Source organism: Physcomitrium patens, chromosome 21 (genome assembly GCF_059467195.1).
Source record: "Physcomitrium patens ecotype Gransden chromosome 21, ASM5946719v1, whole genome shotgun sequence".
Classification (NCBI taxonomy): Eukaryota; Viridiplantae; Streptophyta; class Bryopsida; order Funariales; family Funariaceae; genus Physcomitrium; species Physcomitrium patens.
This window is the reverse complement of record NC_143430.1, coordinates 9,430,596-9,438,318: the sequence shown is the minus strand read 5'-3', so window position 1 is coordinate 9,438,318 and position 7,723 is coordinate 9,430,596.

The window sequence follows — 7,723 nt, the reverse complement described above, 5'->3', positions numbered from 1 at the left end:
CTTTTGATGATATATCTCAAATATTGCTCCAAAACAATATAAGACAATGAATATCTCAGGAATATCTTGTGAAGAAGACAAATGAATATTTTTTGATGATACAACTCAGATATTATTTCATATATGACAATGAATATTTTCATTGTCTTATATGTATTTGAAGTATATCATCAACAAATATTTTTTGATGATACATCTCAAATATTGCTCCAAAATTTGATTTATAAATTTTGTTTGTTCATCAATTTGTAGATAAAAAACCAAAGAGAGTTTTATATCCACCTTTAGAATCTTGAAAAGGGTTCTCCAAAATCTTGATATAAAATAAATCTCCTTATTTGATATAATATTCTTATGCAATCTATGATAGCAATAGATGTTATTAAAAAAACTTAGCCATTTTTTTACTTGTGATAGATTTTGTACATAATACAAAATGTACTATCTTGGTAAAATGATCTATTATTATTAATATAGAATCATATGAATCTAAAACTGAAAGATCCATGATAAAATCCATGAAACAAAAGACTATAGTTGTTTCAAAATATATAATAGCTGAAAAAGTCTATAAAGTTGATGATGAAGAATTTTAAATTTAGAACGAATATTCTATGATTGTACAAAGTCTTTGGCTGCCTTCTACATTTGGAGCCACCAAAAATTTCTAGGTATTAGGTTCAAAGTCTTATTGTATCAAAGATATTTGATTTTTAAAAAGTCATGATGAACTTGAAAAACACATAATCATGCTTTGTCTTCTGAAATATATAATTGTCCCTCAAAATAGAATAAATGATTTTTGAATTTGAATTTGAATTTAGAAGAATCATGAGATTTGAAAGAATTATTCTTAATATCAAGAATAAGAAGATTAGAGAATATACTCAATTGAATTTGCTTGAAAAAAATTAAATCAACAATCAATGTTTATTTTATTGCTCAAAGGTAAAAATATTCCGACTTCAAGAAAATCATTCTTGTTGACGAAAATTATCTTTGTTGATGAAAAGATGCATCTCTTATTTTTGGTCCAAAATAGAAATGTCTAAAAAAAATGTCTAATAAATCTTGTTGTTTTTGGATCAATAAATAATCTTAAAATCAAATTTTAATAAAGACATATTATAACAGACTTGGAGACAATTCAAAATATATATCAATATGAAATATTCAAGGTTCTTGTAATTTATATATATTATGTTTGGATTCAAGGTACTTTTTAAATAATGATGTCATTCTTAAAATGAATCCATAATTGCAAAGAAATCTTTGTTGTGGATTTCATAATTATTCTCGATTGTTGAAAATTTCTTGGATTAGAAAGCTATGAAGCAAAGCTTGTCTTTTGTCCTATTTGTGACAAAACAACACCTATTGCAAAGCCTGATGCATCTTTTTTTATAAAAAACATCTTAAAAAAATATATGAAATACAAGATTGGTGTAAAAATAAATGATGTCTTTAACACTTCAAAAGTTATTTTAGCTTCATTGCTTCACTTAAGTTTTTTTTTACATGTCACACATATAAGAAAAGTTACAACTTTAAAAAAAATCTTAATAAAGATTTTATAATAATTGGTAAATTTCAAAAAATATTGCATGTCTCTAATTATTTTTGAAATCTTCCAATCTATAATAGTTTGGACCTACTTAAGATCCATCATAAGACCATCGTTTGAAATGATGTATCTTAGGAAGTCAATTTGAATAGTGTGAAATATATACTTTTTTATATTTCAATTGATGCATTTGTGAGTTCAAAAGGCATGACATTATATTTAAAATTCCCATTTCTAGTTCAAAACGTAGTTTTCTATTCATCTCTCTCTTTAATGTATCTTTGATTGTGTGCTCTTTGTAGATTTATTTTTGTATAAATCTTTGTTTGATTCAGTTGATGAAGAAGTATTGAAATCAAATGTAGAGGATACCTATTCTTAATAGTGATCTTGTTAGATCCTCTATAGTCTATATACATCTGCAAAGATCCATCTTTTTTCTTCACAAATAAGATAGGAGTCTTGGTTGAAAATTTAGAATGGTTGTGAGTCACAAAATTGACTCACTAATGAATTTTACTAAAAAAATTACACATAGTGTTTCAAATCACTATTTTAGTAAATTAGTATAAGAGTTTTGAGATAAATAGAAAAATAAAATAGAATATTAGTTGTAAGAATGGATCTCATATAGAGTTGTTTTTGAGAAAGGATTTTAAATTATATATCTTTTTTTTAGATTATCCAATAGAATTTATGATTTTTAATAGTAGACTTGTCTCCATCAAATGTTTGATTGGACTAGAATTTAAATCGAATCTTTGATCTAACACAATCCAAAAATAAAAGATAAAATAAAATAAAACATCTTGATAGGTTTAAACAAATAAAATAGAAGAAAAACAATAGTATAGAATAGAAAAGGTTGAGAGTAGGGAAAGAAAGGAAAAGCAAAAAAAAAAAGAGTAAAGAAGAGAAAAAAGAAAAATCAAAAAGAAAGAATAGGAAGAGAAAGAAAAACTAAAAAAATAGAGTAGGAAAGAAGAGAAAAACAAAAAAACAAAAAAACAAAAAAAAAAACGACTTTAGCTTATGATGGTGTTGTTGGCTACAGGAATCTACTACCTTATCTAGCAAAGGTACAGTCTACATACTTGGCGCTGTGGTGCGGCTTGTATTGTTTCCAGCAAGTTGGCGGTAGTGTCGTCATAAGTCTTTCCTATTGAGCTGATTACTGATCTCTGCAGCCTTGCGATTGTGGCGGTTTCCTGTTCTCGAGGCTCTTTGCTTCGACGGGTTTGAAACTACACCTGAAGAGAGCGGGACCAAGCTGCCATTTCCTGCACCTCTTATCGTCATTTGCCGAATTATACTTCCTTGACAATTGTTACCCTGCTTTTCTTTTGTGGAGTTGTGGGAATCTAGAGTTATAATTTTTAGTTGTTGTGGCACTATTCATTGATTCTACTTTCCTGCTCGTCATCGGTAGTAGTGGAGCATTGAAATGATCTCCTTCAATTTTTGGTTCATCTTTCAGTTCATGCAAGGGAGTGTCACCTACGATGGCCCTTTGTTTTCCCTCCCTAATGTTATTATTATTAGTTATAGTTGATTGAAAGACGGTTAGTCCTTTCTAGTCGTTTACTGAAACGGCAGCGCTGCTGGTAATCTCGCTATTGTTGAAGTGGGGATGCGACGGTGGAAGTGCTGAAGCTGCAATACAAGTGGCAAAGAGCGGCGACGTCTTCCGAATTTGGTCCTGCAGTGGAGATGATTGTTGTCTGCGGCGATTGATGTTTGTAATTCTCTATTTCCGTCAGTGGCAGTAGGGGTTGTTTGTAATTCTCTAGTTGAGGCGATTGGTCGACTATTGCAATGGTGGATTGCGGCCAGAGCTTGCATATGCAAAAAATCCCTGTTTTCCTTGGCCTCAAGTGTGTGTTGCTCGCGAAAGCCGCCGCCTCATCAACTGCGGTGCGGTTGATGGTGGAATTGCTTACGTAGAGAATTGTCAAGCAGTTGTTATATTATCCCCCTGAATTCATTGATTGTTGTGGAGCAGGTGAAAGCCAAGGGATTCTGGTTTTTTTGGTGTTTTTTTCCTTGCGACGAACCGTTGGTGTGTATCGATCGCTGGAAGTGAGCTAGAAGAGTTCCCACAATGGTGCTCTGGGCAATTTTGCTAGCACTGCCGTACATACATACAAGAGTGTTTTGTTTTTTGTAAGCTACAACAAAATCGAGTGAATTGAGGAAATCGATGCTGCATATACAATTGCCAATATCAAGTCCATAGATCTAGGAGGCGTTGAGACTATCCCAATCGATCGAAGGATCTAGCGCGTACTAGTTACTGCCTCAATATATGATCTAGTCACTGGGATCTATTCATGTTCAATCAATCTAGAAGTTGAAGAGCTACCACTAGTTGAGGAATCAAAGTTGCGGTTTGAGAGTGGAGCGCAAGGAGCCCAGCAGAGATTAGCGATCATTGGTGGAGGAGAAAAATTCGAAGATCACCACAGTCATTGCTGTGAAGCAGGGAAGCTTGTCTGAAGCCGCATCACCCTCCTCTCAGTAAGAACAAGGAGGTCAATTTAGAGGGATGGAAAATTAGACTAGGATGAAGTTAGGTTTAGGGCTGAATTAGGTTAGTTTGGATAAACAATCAAGGTTGAATGAAAAATGCAAAATTAACTAAAAATTATTTAGATGAATTCTCATATTTGGATGAGATATTATACTTGGATGAATTATTATTCAAAGATGATTTTTTTTCAATAGATAAATTTTAATTTAATTAAAAATAAAATAAAATTATATTAATAAGATTTTTTTTATGGAAGTTGTTAAGTAATTGGTTAATTATAAGTATGAGTTGGTAATAGAGTTTTGGCTTCATTGAGTGGATTACTTAAGGCAAATAAGAATGAATTGATTAGGATTTAATTAATAATTATAAATTCTAAAATTTACTTAATTAATTCACTTTTTGTGAGCTAGAATAAACTTCCAACTAATAGAGGTTTATTTTAGCTTACAATGGCATATCAAGTTCTTAGCCAAATTCTCATCAATGTACTCCTTAAGTGCAGCCAACTTGTTTTGTGATAGACTATAGATTGGTCTAAATGGTGGTTGAGCTCCTATTTGAAAATTGATGGAATAATCATAATGATGATGCCTTAAAAGAATATCTATATATCTTACTTTTCAAAAACACCTTGATAAACTTAGTATTGGCTTGGAATGCCACTTGAAATCTTTTCTCCATCAACAATAAATATGGCACATATAGCAAAAGTTAATCATTCTTTTACAATATGTATGAAACTTCTTGTACATATCAATAATAGTTTGGATGTATCAATCTTATGGATTTCTACTTGCTTAGCAAAATCTTGCATTAAACTATAGAAAAAATCAAGGTTACAAGAAATTCAATCTATCTCAAGGTTATATCTTTTTAGCTACAAAATCCTAAAATAATTAAATTAGAGAAAGATCTAATCACATTAAATATTACCAAATTATTATGACTATTATTTATTACTTCTAAAGAAACAATTTCATACGTAACATTTCCAAAAGACAACAAACATCCATCTATTACTTCTACATGCACAAGTTTTATTTTTTTAATTAAAAATATATCTTGTTTTTTGACAAAATCTTTGTCTATACAACAAGCTAAAATTCCTATATCTAACAAGGCTAAGACTTTGTGATTTTTTGGTCCTAAATAAATTTCTATTATAAAACAAGATGAGGGATCTGAGGAGAGAATAAGACCTTTACTAAAGGTTATGCAAGATTTCATCTACATGGTCCTTATTGTAGCTAAAAAAACTTGTTTTTTGACACATTGTCCTTTTTGGAAACCATCCTTCTCATTTTGTGATTGCATTGCTTTTTTGGACAATGTTGAGTAATGTACTTGGATTTTCCATAATATAGGCATAAAACTTCTTGACAATGAGTCTTTTCTTGCTTAGTATAAGATTTAAAATGTGTTGTGTCAATTTGAATAGGCTCTGGCTTAGACAAGTGAGCTTTAAAAATGTATTACTATGGCTTAACTTATATTTCTCCAATCAAATTTTTATTCATGGCATCTTTTAAAGAATCGATTGTCATATGCAATGGTTTTAGCAATAAATTGCTTCAATGAATCTACTCTTAGTATTGTCAACAATAAATCTTTGATATTATCTTTTAATCCATATTGAAATTGATTGATAAAGACTTTATCATTTCAATCCATGTAGCAAATAAGATTTTGGAATTCAAAGCATATGTGGTGGCTAAACATGATCCTTATTGTAATGATACGAGCTTGGTTTTTACTACTCTTTCTTGATCACTTTCTCTAAATATAACTGTAAATACTTCCAAGAATGAATTCAAATCATAAAATAGTTATGAATTTTTTTTCTATCAAAGGTACCAATCATGAGAAAGTACTTTCTCATAGAAATGAACCTATGAATCTAACTTGATTAAATCCATCAAGATATTAAAAAGGATGCAACTTTAAATATAGCTTAATTTATTACAAAAAACTTTGAAATTTGGATCTTGTTCCATCAAACTTCTTAGGTATATTAATCCTTCCCTTTTTTATGTTTGTAGAAAGAAGACTTCTTGGATTTGGTTCTGAGACTGAATTACTTGTTTCTTTCAACTCCATAATTTTTTGGTATAGACTTAGGACTTCTTCTATATGTGTAGGAATAGTACTTCCATGATTCATGTTAAAATTATGTGAGATTTTTACCCTTAGAGTATTGACAAGCTCATGAAGATCTGCAAAACTTGTAAATCTATTTCCACTTCTATTGAAATTAGCATCCATAGTATTTCCTTCTATATATAACTCAAATAAATTCAAAAAAATTAAATTAGAAGAGGATAATCCACAACCTCTAATATCAAATAAAAATCTAAAAAGACAAATAATCCACTCTCTTTAAGGAAAAAATCATTGTTAAAAAATTAAATTATTTATTTAAAGGTGAATAATCCGCAACCTTCAAAATACATTAATAGAAGTGAAGTAATCCATTCACTTCTAAAACAAGAAAAAAACAACAAGTTAACACTCTTGTAAAATTATCAAGAATATGAATCTTAAAAAAATAAAATAAAAAAAAATCCCAATGCACTCTTCTATTACTTGAAAAGGCTAAAAAATCCCTCAAAAATGATATAATATTAAACAAGAATGGCTATTGCTAAAGACAAGAAGACTAAAAAGTCTTGAAATCAGACCAAAGACTAGAAAGGCATTGACAAGAGTGAAGAAGGCTTCACTCTTACCTCCATATATATTATCTAACTAGAAGCTATGTGGCGATATTCTATAGGACCTCCAATATGTGTTGGCTTTGTTAGACATATGTCTTAACTTGTAAGACAAGTTATCTATATGTGTACCACATAGTTAGCTTGTTCCACTAGCTACTAACATATGTGACATGTGCCTAACTTGTAAATTAAGTTTCTAGCCTATTTATTAACTACAAACATGTATAAAGTCAAAGCAATATCTATAAAGCTTCTAAAAAGCTTATCTAAAAGATATTATGAAATTAATCTATTTTTATCTACTTCTACTTAATCATATAGGTAATTATTGGAATAAATAAATATATATATATATATATATATATATATATTAATGACATTGAAAGCTTTATTATGGTTTGTCACCTACAGTGCTTGTTTTAGGATTTGGCCAATTGCTACTTGTATCATACATGGCATAATGTATGTATGAGTGTATGAAAATAATATATATATATATATATATATATATATATATATATTCTTATTAATTGAATATGTATGTAGAATTATTCTTTGCCAAATTAATTCACTAACTTTGAATACATTAGAATTTTTTTTTGTTTGTATAAGGATTTATTCATTCTTTTTATTGTTTTATTAATTTGTATTCTTGGTTTTTTTTTGTTTTACTTTTTTGCACAATTTTTATTTTTTTTAATTAAAAAAATATATAATATATACAAACAAATCCAACCTAAGAATTACAATCTTTAAGTAAATAAGGTGGTATTATGCAAATGGAGAGAATATAAATATTTGACTTAAGTTGAATTTGTTTGCCAATTATTTTTCTTCAAATTCTATTATATAAATAATTAAATATAATAATAGATAGAACTAATGGTGGTATATAAGTATGATTAAATTGAT